The 11,856-nt window shown below is 44.5% G+C and overlaps 1 protein-coding gene across 4 annotated transcripts in view; it reads left to right on the top strand.

Moving 5' to 3' along the window:
* Positions 1 to 11,856, top strand: part of STON2 (stonin 2) — a 153,063-nt gene that overhangs the window by 7,721 nt on the left and 133,486 nt on the right. Inside the window, exon 2 of one of the 4 annotated variants that reach the window (XM_028496255.1) lies at positions 5,987 to 6,051. The exons of 2 other annotated variants lie outside the window; for them this stretch is intronic. The gene's annotated coding sequence lies outside the window, so the exon portion shown is untranslated. Of the gene's footprint in view, positions 1 to 893; positions 964 to 5,986; positions 6,052 to 11,856 lie in introns of those variants that run through there. One more of the 4 variants, XM_028496256.1, reaches the window with a different exon arrangement.

Genomic DNA, 11,856 nt, shown 5'->3' with positions numbered 1-11,856 from the left:
CCGGACGCGCAGGCTCAGCGGCCATGGCTCACGGGCCCAGCCGCTCCGCGGCATGTGGGATCTTCCCGGACCGGGGCACGAACCCGCGCCCCCTGCATCGGCAGGCAGACTGTCAACCACTGTGCCACCAGGGAAGCCCTGGCAGGTGGATTCTTAACCACTGCGCCAACAGGGAAGTCCCAAACATAAAGTATTTTTTTTGACATTACTCCTTGTCCCTACATCTCCCTCCACTTCAGACTCTGAGCAGTTGAAAGGTGTGAAAAACTTTTTTAATCGAAATTATCAAAATCACTATCAATAGCTATTATTCATTGAGTTTTACTAATTCCAGGTTCTTTGCTAGCAGTTCACTCCGTGTTATCTCCCTTAATTTCTGTCTCAGCTCTGTACGGTTGGGAAGAGTGGGATCTCAGTTCACAGACGAGACGAGCAGAGGCTGGAGTTGAGTAGTTTGTCAAAGGTTGTAGTGGGCCTGGGCTTTGAGCCCTCTTTTAATCGCTTAGCTCTAGAAACTGTGCCCTTAGTCACTATTGTACTGTATCTGGAAACAAAAAAGTGCTGGGAAGAGTTAACAGGGGCTGTCTGTGCGCTCTGACCACACCCACGGAGATCCCTGCGGGAGGAAACGGCCCTTGTTTTTGCTCCCTCAGTTGACACTATCAGCAGGGCTGGTGAACACACTTCCTTCTCTTCTTTTTCCTATCTCTTCCTCCTTAAAATTTTTGTTATAAAGTAGCATCTAGAAAGGGGGTGAGTTGGGGAGTGGGGATCTGTTTGCGTAAATTCTGCGCATCTCTGTCACTCACATCAGCCTAATTGGCACAGGTGGGCGGCCGTGTCTGCAGCAGCTCCTCTAGCTGCTCATGGGACTAGGGGCTCTGCTTCCTGTCATTTGGTTGCCTCTCTCCTGTGAAGAGGACAGAGAACGTACAGCCAGTCCTGGCTGGGCACTTGGAAGAGGTAGGTCCTGGCCATAAGAAAGCCAGGTAATACGGTAGGTTCATTTATGCGGACTCTGGAGCCAGACTGTCCAGGTTTGAATTGTGTGGTCTTGGGCGTTATTTAACTTCTGTGTGCCTCAGTTTCTTTATCTAAATAAATGGGATAATAATAGTACCTACTTTATAGGGTTCTTTTGAGGAGTGCATGAGTTAGTTAAGTGAGTTGTAAAGCACTTTGAGATCAAGGGCTGGGAGATCAGAGGTGTTACGTAGGTGTTTATCAAATAACACATAAAAACGAAGTAGTAGGTGAACATCATTGTTTGTAGGTAGACAGTGGATAAAGCTCCATTGTCTACGATGGATAAAGCTCACCTAACTGCTTTAGTAAAGGTACTCATGATGAGTTACATGCAAATGAAATAATTATTAACTAGTTAATTATTAATAATTAACTAGTACTAGTGGAGTTTGCCATTTTAAAGAATCATATGAGAAATATGTTTGTAAACTCCCTTTTTGTAAAATGAACATGAGAGAAACAGTGTAAGAGGAAGAGGGAAATTCAGGATGACTTGATTTTTTTTTTTTTTTTTCCAGAGCTACTGGAAAGATAGAGCTGCCATCATCCTGGGCGGGGAAGGCTTTGGTGGAGTGGTTTTGGGGGGACAGAGAGTAGTTCGATTTTGGATATGTTAAGTCTGAGAGGCCTGTTGGACATTGAAGTAAAGGTGCTCTGGGGGCATCAGTGGTGTCAGGGGAGAAGTCAGGGCTGGAAACCTCTATGTGGTGGTTTATCCCATCTAGCTAGAGATGGGATCCAAAGCCATCGTGAAGGCATGGAAGCAGACAAAGAAGAGTCCGAGGGCTGAACCAGGGGGTATTCCAGCTCCAGTGGAAGAGTCAGGCTGCTTTCAGTTTTCTAGTTTCTTTCCTTCGATTTGCAAGTGTGAAATGAAGTGTGGACCTACTTAATGCTGGTGTTTTCTTTGGCTAGTTTATCATCTGAGTTCTGTTAATGCTTGGACTTCAGAGTCAATAGACTCTGATCAGATACCAGTTGACCTCATCCTAGCTTTGTGCCCTTGGGCAAGCTACTTACTCTCTGACACTCTGTTTCCTTATCTTGAGATGGGAACTGGTAGTAAAAAATGCCCGTCTCAGAGATTTGAGGGCTCAGTAAGTGCAGCTGTATTAATGCTAGGAAGCTGTTAATCGCTTTATCACTGTGAAATTCTCCCTGTTCGTGCCAATGTGTGAGAAGTGAGGAATTTTTAAAGCCCTTTGAATTTTTCCTGAACTGGAAACCACATTTTAATTTAACCCACACTGCTGCTATTTTCCTTCCTTCTTTTTATTAAAAATAAAAGAGTGAGGTCAAGGAGGTACTGCAATAAATTTTACATGTCAGCCACTTATACTTCCTCTGTAATTGAAACACTGCATACAAAGATCAGATCTGGCCTGTAGATGTGGCAACTGGTATGTGAATCACAGACACACAAGCCATCAGAGACCTGAAAGCAGAAACACGGAAAAATGGATATCCCTGGCAGTGTCAGTGTTTCAGTATTATATATGCCAACCTCATACGTCCTCTTTACCACTATGAGCCGGGTAAGAAAGTTCTCACTCTTTTCCAGTAAATGAACTGATCCCCCCGACTGTTTTAAGTTGGAGTTTTACACTTGGTTGGAAAATGCATCTAAGACACTTGGTTTCACTCAGCAAATAATACAATTCTGAATTTTTTAAAAAGTCTCACTCTCAAAGCTCAGTAAGAACCAAGAGATGTGGCGAATGAAATTTTGAAGTCTTGTCTCTCAATTCTCTAATTAGAATGTCTGCCGTGTTTGCATATGTGGTTTATATGCTACGAATTTGTGGCTTTTCTGTTTTGCAAGAGTTACTGTCAGCGAGACGTCTACCAAAAGAAATACTACTATTAGTGGTGACGGGACCAAATATATGTAACGTTGTGGTTGGTGTCTAAATCTCTACTAGAATTTTTGAGAAACCTTCTCCAGATGGAGGTGGGTGGTGTGAGGACTGAAAGAAAACATTAGAAATAACCAAAGCAGAAGAATTAATAGGCAAGAGTTTGCAGTGATTAAATTTTTCTTTCTGGTCTTTCAGGTTGAGGAAGTAAGGAGAATAGGCATAAACTGTGGGAAATTTCCGTCAACTCAGAAAAAACAATAGAATAAATAATTCTTAGCCATGAGGTGAGAGCCCAGGCAGTCACAAGGTCAAAGGATTCTGTCCCATTTGTCTGTGGTGACAGCCTCTCCCCCCACCCCCCAATCTAAAGGAACTCTTTACCCTTAAACAATAGAAGTGTCCCTGGGAAGCTGAAAAGGTACATGCAAAGGGAATTTTTAGAAATCATATCATTTCAGAAGTACACCAGTGGTTATACTGGTTTTCTATATTTTCCAAATTTTGTTTAGTGAGAGTGTATTCCTTTTATAATAAATAAATAAGTAGGTAGGTAGATAAATAAAAATTAGAAAAATAAATTTAAAAGAAGGAAATACACTCAGAGTGTGGAGATGGGTGTGTTGTCACCATTTCAAGGTGCTGAGTTGCTCACATTTTATAATGTGAGGATTATTTTGTCTACAAGTCATAATACTTAACATATCTGCTCTCTCCATTTACAATCTATAAAAATGTGCCAGGTGTCAACAGTGAATGTCACCCATCAAAACCCAAGACCTGCTCTACAAAAGCAGGGCCAGCCCTCAGTGAACAGATACTTGTTCAACTTTCACACTGTGCGAGACCCACCCTGTGTGCCCTGTTCCTTGCCGTTGTCTCTGGCCATTGGAGACGCTCACGAACCCCTGCCTTCGTCAGCAGTGTGAACTGGGAGGTCTCTTGTTTGTGAGGGGCCTGCTTCACAGGAATAACGCAATCAGCCCAGGGCCCGGCTGAAGCTGCAGCCTGTGAGGCCAACTGCGGTAGCCTGAGTTTTTAGTGTTTGGCTGGTCTGTTTTGGTTTAATGCCTGTGTGTCTGTTTTGTTGGGGCAAGCAGGAGGGAAGGGATTCTTAGAAAAGGGAAGGAGATATCCTCTGCATTGCTGAAAATGGAAATAAGGAATTATCAGTTCAGGGTCAGTAGAAGCCACAGTGCCTGGCTTCCTTCTGCTGTGCTCCTCTGGAATGATTTTGCTTAGTTTGGAAAGGTCTGAAAGTGCCATGAGCTAGACAAATTGTTCTAGGGTGGAGCTTTTAGCAGGGAGTACAGAGATCCCTAGGGGATTCATGGAGGGACCTTAGGAAAGATGTCCTGAAATTAAACAGAATGTTGCATATATGTGTTTTTACCCAGAGATGAAGGTCTCTGACTTAATATATATCTCAAATAGATCCAGAGAGTCATACTTCAAAAAAAAAGGTTAAGAAGTTCTAGGGGGAGGCCTAGAGTGTATCCTGGCCTTGGCCCGAACTAGAGACCCCTTCCTGATGGATGAATTGCATATGTAGTGGAAGTACCAGTGTGTAAAACGTCTTAGGTGAAGCCCATGCTGCAGAAAGATGAGGAAGGTTTTACTTCCTCCAGTGCTGGAAAGCTGGAAATCCAGAAATGTACGACTCCTGCGCTTCTGTCGAATGCTTCCTGTTCTTCTCCCTCTCTGTGTCTTATCCTGGAGCCTACAGTGCTCCCTGAACTCTGTATTACCTGAAGAGTTCACTAGTTGAAGTGAACACTAATGTCTCTTTTACCTGGTCTTCCTCTTGATTCTAAGCAAACCAGGTTGAGTTTCCCTGCAATTGGGAGGTTTACTTTGGCCCTGGCCTCCACAATGTGACAGGAGAAGGCATCTGTAGTGAACTCCTGCCTGGCTGTTTATCCTGAGTCCAGCATGTAAATGTTGACCTTCCCACCCTTGGTTCTTGCTTCTCCTCATATTATACATTCTCTCTGGGTGAACTGTCAGTCTATGTGATGAACGCTCATCTCACTTCTGCGCTCTTAATAAGACCCATAGACGTCTCGATGTGGTTGCCCCGTACGCCCATCAAACTCATCAGGTCTAAAATTGAACTCATCATATCCCTACCATCCCTCAAGCATTCTTTCCCCGAAAGTCCTCATCTTGGTGAATAGCACAAAAATCTATCCAGTTTTCCAGGATCCTTTTTATCCACCCACCACTACTCCCTCAATCTAAATGAGCCCCAAATAGACTTTCTCCCCATGTCTTCATGATCTTACATCTTAAATGGCTCATAAAAAACATCCCCCCTTTTTATCCCTCAGCTTGCAATGCCTGATTACTATAATTACTAGCGGGTCTTCCCACCCTCCAATCCACCTTCCTCATTGCTTCTGGAATGATCTTTATAAAATACAACTGAATCATGTTATTTCCCCATTTAAAATTGTTTAATTGATCTCCATTGCCTTTATGACAAAACCCAACCTTCTTGGCATGGCCTGCAAGGCTCTGTCTGACCTGACTCCCAGTCTTGCCAGCCTCTTCTCTTACTACTCTCCATCTGACTCATTGCTTCAGTCAAACTGAATTATCTATAGTTCAGAAAACACATGTTTTTATTCATCTCTGAGACTTTGTATGAACACATTACACTTTATTACAGCTGTTTGGAGTGGGGGACTTATTAAAAACGATACACTTCAAGGTTCTAAGTCATGTACAAAACAGACACCATCACTTCAGCTCTGCATCACCCCCTCCCCACCTCTCACCCCTTCCCTAACACTAACCCTGAATCTCTGAACTTGAACCTCATTTCTTAGCCCCATCTTCCCTCATACCATGCCTTATCTCCAGATCCTAACCCATCTCTGATACATACTTTGGGAGTTGGGGTCAGTGATGGGTGATGTTCAGGGGTGGGGTTAGGTAGGAGGGAGGTCTGGGGATGAATGTAAGAGCCAGGGATGTCCGTAGTGCACCCTTTTTTGGTAACAAACAGTGGCTTTGCATGTTAACACAATCATTTAAACAGGGCTAAGTAAAATGGCACCCTCTCATTGACCATATTGTATTGTCCTGTTTTGTTCTTATAGATGCCATACTGCAAGTCCTTCCCCCCTGCCTCTACTTTCTGTTCATCTTTCAAGCCTCTGCCCAGGTATCATCTTCCCTCGGTTATTCTTCGCTGACCCCAAGACTGGGCTAGGTGCGACTCCTCTGTGGGCTCATGGCACTGCTGGGTTCCCCTGGGATAGCTCTGATCACGCTGTATTGTGATCATCTTTTGTTTGCCTGTCTCCCTCTCCCCGGCAGGGTCTGGGTCTTAGCCCTCTCTCTATCCCTAGGATTTCACTAGAATATGCCTAGCAATAGGAGATGCTGAATAAATGCTACTGAATGGGTGAAGAAATTAATGGGTGATGTCCTGTGACACCTGCAGAAACTCAATGAGCACAAATAGCCCAGAGTTCAAAAAGACCTATAGATCATCTTCTCTGTGTTCTGTGTATGTGGGATTGCATACCAGCATTGATTCCTGCCTAGGTTTAACCTTCCTGTATTGGCTTCTGCTTAGGTACCACCTCAGATTCTCTTAGCCCCACCTGTCTCTTGGATGCAGTGGTGCCCAGCTCTACTGGCCTCTACCATCCTGCAATCCAAGGCCATACTGGGGTTCCTGGCACCACTTCTGGACTCAAATGAAGAACCACCCTGCAGGGTATGGGATCTGGCCTCCCCGTCTGCTGCTGAAGGGACCAGATGATACATCCCAGTCGTGTGGGGAAGTTGGGTCACCATGGAGTGAACTTTGACTAATGCGGAACAAGAAACAGGCAGGAGCTGGCAGATTCATTCCCTCTGCTAGCACCACTTCCTCCTATGGAAGCTTTTGAGATGCTGCAGTTCCTAACAGCCTCTCTGGGGACGTCCCGTATGACCGAGCAAGAAGCTCTGATTCTTGTGAAATCACAGCCAGTCCCACTCCATTGTACATTTGCTTTTGCTGCCTCATTTCTCTTCTTCCCTCACTCTTGCTTCCTTGGGGTTGCTCTAAAGCCCTGACATAGAAGCTTGGTCTCAGGCTCTATTTTCTGAGGAATCCAGCCTAACATACATTCAGACTACCACCATTTCTCCAGAAAAACAGGGGCCAATAAAGAAGAATAATAAAGAAGAGAAAGGAACACCACAGTCCAGGTGGTCTCTAGTGTATGGATCTGGCAGGCCTTCGCTGGGAGTCTGAGCCTTCAGTCATGCATCCCTTATCCCTCCTTGTCCATGCTGCATTGGACACCCTCATTTAGGGGAACTGGGAAGATGGGTTCATTAGTAGAAAAAGATCCATCATTTGGAACCTGTGACCTCGTTCCTGTGCAGGCTGGCCATCTGTTCCATGATTTCTTATTTGAAGATATCTTTCTAATTTAAAAAACAAACAAACATGTATCTTTAAATGTCAGTGATGCAGTGGAATATTATACATCTATGAAAATTGATCCTTATGAGGATTTGTGATATATTCTGGGTTTAACGTCTAGCTCCACTTACTACTTTTGTGGCCTTGAGAAAGATCCAAGCCTTGGTTTTCTTATCTGAAAAGTAGATATTAATAATAGTACTGCTATAAACTGTGTAAAGCCTAGATAAGATGATGCATGGAAGGCCCTCAGCACAGTGTCTTACAGAGGAAGCAGTCAAAAGGTATTTGCTGTAGTTACTATCTGTTTTTAAAATACAACTTGAGAATGATAGAGTGTTCATCTCTGTATAGAAAACAAATTTAAGGTGAGATTTTATAGTTCTTAGGTTTTATTGGGTTTTTAAGAGGTGTTTTCTTGGTAAATCTCAGTCCTAGTTTTAATCTTGCTAAAACAGGTGGGAAGTCCTGATAAAACGCTTCCATGGAAGTAGTGTTTACCTGCTAGATATTTTGCTGGAGAACATGTGAGAACCACATAGAGTCTGAGACCAGTTAAGTCTATTTCTCATCTTCCAGGTATTTTCAATAAATTTATATCAATCCCCAATTAATAAATTTGTGGAAACCAAAGCGGAAAAGTTTTGCAATTTTGCTATGGTCATTCAGAGAATTCATGTCAGTGAAGATCTCAGGAAAAAGCTTCCCCCTCCCCTGAGGCGAGTTTCAGTTTGTGCCAGGTAAATAGAAAAGTGCTTCCTCCATAGATGCTTGTAATCAGGATTAACAATGTAAACGCTGGTAGTTTTTGCCTTCTTTTTACAAAAGCTGTATTAAGAGTCTTAAAACTTTAAACTGTGATCATGGTATATTATTATTATTTTTTTTTAAAATTTATTTATTTTTGGCTGTGTTGGGTCTGTTGCTGCACGCGGGCTTTCTCTAGTTGCGGTGAGCGGGGGCTACTCTTCATTGCGGTGCGCGGGCTTCTCATTGTGGTGGCTTCTCTTGTTGCGGAGCACGGGCTGTAGGCACGTGGGCTGCAGTAGTTGTGGCATTCGGGCTCAGTGGTTGTGGGTCGTGGCCTCTAAAGCGCAGGCTCAGCAGTTGTGGCGCATGGGCTTAGTTGCTCCGTGGCATGTGGGATCTTCCCGGGCCAGGGCACGAACCCGTGTCCTTTGCATTGGCAGGCGGATTCTTAACCACCGCGCCACCAGGGAAGCCCGATTGTGGTATATTATTAACTCCTTGCAATCGGGCTTCCAGTCTAGCTGCCTTACTTTATTCCACAAATGCTTGTTGCTTTCCTTCTGTGTAGCCGGCCTGGAGCTTTGGCAGTACTGTGAGAAAGGGCATGGACCATCCCTCAAGGAGCCACCACTCCAGTTAACTTTCTTAAGGGTCAGCAGTGACCATCCATGCCCCATAAATGTCTCTTTACAGCATTTAACACTAGAGAAACTTACCTTCTTGAAAATTCTCTCTTGTCTTCATGATCCTAGAGGCCTCTGTTTTTTCTCTAACCATTTGACGGACACTCTGGGCCCTTATTTCCTCCCCTTTAGTTCCTCTCACCGCCACCATATGTAGGCACCACCCAAGAGTCAGCCGTCTTTTTTGTCTTTTTACTTCCTGCATTGATAACCTATTCACTCCCTTGGCTTCATATATCTTCATTTTTTAAATGACTCTAAAATCTAACTTTTTACCCCTAATTTTTCTCTAGGTCCCAAATCTACATTTTTCTACACCTACCTTCTGGTTTCACAATCCTTGAATCTCAACATATCCTAAATTACCTCATTTCCCACCCCCAGTTAATTCCACACTCCTAATTTCCCTAGGTTATTTACTGGTACCTTCTCTGCCCTCAGTTCAGCTGCCATTCTTCTGATTACCCAGGCTTAATTATTATTTCCTATCACTGTTGCTTCACTGGTGAGTGAAGAATAAACCCAAGGATTCTTATGGCCATAGCCAGTTACTTTCATCTTCTTTCCCAGTGGAGGTTTTCTCCTGAACATTCGACATTTCCTTTCTTTTTCTAAAGTGTGGTGTCGAGGTGGGAGGGCGTGTGCTATTTCAGGGCTGCTGGATTTTACACCCGTAGGGCAGCATTCAGATAAGGGGCAGGGTCCCCATTGCTTCGTGCGTGAATGGCGCCACCCAGAGTTGTGCAGCACTGCGCTGTGGGAGTGTTAGGGGAGGGGATGGAGCGCTGGGGAGGGCTTCTGGGCAGTAGGGATGCTGAACACTGCAGTGGAAAGACTAAAGAGGAGTTGGCCGTTCAGCCCAGGAGGAAAGTTTCATTTCTACAAAAGAAGGATAGGGATATAGTTTTCTTCTTTGTCATCTACCTGGGGGGAATAAAGCTCTGTGTTTTTCTACACAAATCCATATTGAGCTCACTTTATTATAGAGCCACCCATCGAGCTTGAGATCTGTGGCCTAGAGCTCTATTTCCTCTAACCCTTGTTATTCTTGGTATAGGGACCATTGGCAGGAGCTTCTAAAATGAAAGTTCCGTGTTCCTGTAGCTGTGCTGTAAATTGCAATAATCCCACATTGTCTTGTCCCAGCTGGACTCCTTTAGGTAGGGTTTCCATAGGGTCCAAAGAGGTTGGTGGCAGTGCAGGTAACACTGCTGCCCCGCCATGAACTGAGACAGCCCAGCTGATGTGGACACACCAGCAGCCGAACACCCTGCCTGGTGCTTCTCGCAGCGGAGTCTTCTGTTCAGGGACCCTTCGAGCGCCCGTCTGGGCAGGTTGCTGCCTTCTGCTACACAGGTTGTGCGATACACGCTGCATAGACACCACTCATGTAGGTGACCACATAAATGGGGTCCCAAAGCCGCCCACCGTGGTGTCCCACCTATGGTACCTTCTTTCACTAGACCTTTCCAGGCCAACTAGTGGCCCACATCCAGCTGAGCAGGCTGTTTCCTGTCTCAGGCTGAAGCTCACACCATTACTTCCTTTTTTTCCCCAAATTTCTAAGATCTCCCCCTTCTGCCACTTTCACTTCCTGAATGTCACGACCACAGGAATGAAATCAGCAAGTTCGTGCCTTGTTTCTCCTACTCACCCTTTATTAGTGGAAATAATAATGGTGCTAGATAACATTAATGGAGCACTTATAGTTGTTCACTGTGCTGAAAGTCTGACATGCAGCATCTTTTTTCATCCTTACAGGAATCTCTGAAACTATCAATACTGGGTGAAATTCAGGTTTAGAGAGTTTGAGACGTGCCCATGTTTGCAGTTAACGATGGGGGGACTTGGCCTGCCTGACTGCAGAGCCTGTGCTGTTCATTTTCCTAAGACCCAGGCTAGATATAGCCTCTTGCAGGAAGCCTCCCTGGGTGACCACATCCCACTCCTGTGACCTTTGGTGGTCCTCCATAGTAACCCCTGGTGTTATTTCAAGTTCAGGACCTCTTAGACATAGGGGAGAAAGACCCATATTCCTTCCTGTTTCTGAGGTTCCCAGTATAGTAAAGACTGAAAAACTTCTAAGGCAGGGTTAGAAAAGTATTAGGACCTTTTTTGTATATTTGCATGAACCAAATTCAAATGTTCAATGTATACTCATACCCATAGAAACCCACATTGTAATATAATTTTGCTACATACAAGGTAACTGTAGGAGCTATAAATGATACTCATTAAACTCTCTGTGAAGGGTGGTTTGGTAATGGGACATGAGTTTAAGGTTGGAGGCACATCTTTCAATCCTTTCAGTGTATTTCTATGAAGAAACATGTGCTTTCATTTTTATTAGTATTTAAAGTCCTTTGTGAGTATGAGGCCATTGGCTAATTGACCTTTCTGGATTCTGTATTATCTACTTCTCTATTCCTGACATCTAGCACAGAGTCAGGACTTGGAACATAGTAAGCTCTTTTTTTTTTTTTTTTTTAATATTTATTTATTTATTTGTGTTGTTTTTGGCTGTGTTGGGTCATCGTTGCTGCGCGCAGGCTTTCTCTAGTTGTGGTGAGCGGGGGCTACTCTCCGTTGCGGTGCGCCAGCTTCTCATTGCGGTGGCTTCTCTTGTTATGGAGCACGGGCTTTAGGCACATGGGCTTCAGTAGCTGTGGCACACGGGCTCAGTAGTTGTGGCTTGTGGGCTCTAGAGCTCAGGCTCAGTAGTTGTGATGCAAGAGCTTAGTTGCTCCGCAGCATGTGGGATCTTCCCGGACCAGGGCTCGAACCCGTGTCCCCTGCATTGGCAGGCGGATTCTTAACCACTGTGCCACCAGGGAAGTCTGACATTGTAAGCTCTTATTCCTTGTTGGTTGGTTGGTTGAATGAATCAATGAATTGTTTGAGAAAAGTCTACAAAGTCAGAGCAGTTTTGGTTGGGATCCCAGCACTGCCATTTACTAGCTGTCTGGCCTTGAGCGAGTTACTTAACCTCTCTACTCAGCTTTGACATCTCAAAAATGAAATTCTTTTTTTTTTTTTTTTTTTTTGCGGTACGCGGGCCTCTCAGTTGTGGCCTCTCCCGTTGCGGAGCACAGGCTCTGGACGCGCAGGCCCA

The sequence above is a fragment of the Physeter macrocephalus genome, chromosome 11 (assembly GCF_002837175.3).
Source record: "Physeter macrocephalus isolate SW-GA chromosome 11, ASM283717v5, whole genome shotgun sequence".
Classification (NCBI taxonomy): Eukaryota; Metazoa; Chordata; class Mammalia; order Artiodactyla; family Physeteridae; genus Physeter; species Physeter macrocephalus.
The sequence above is the reverse complement of the archived record's forward strand: the minus strand, read 5'-3'. Positions and strand labels throughout refer to the sequence as shown.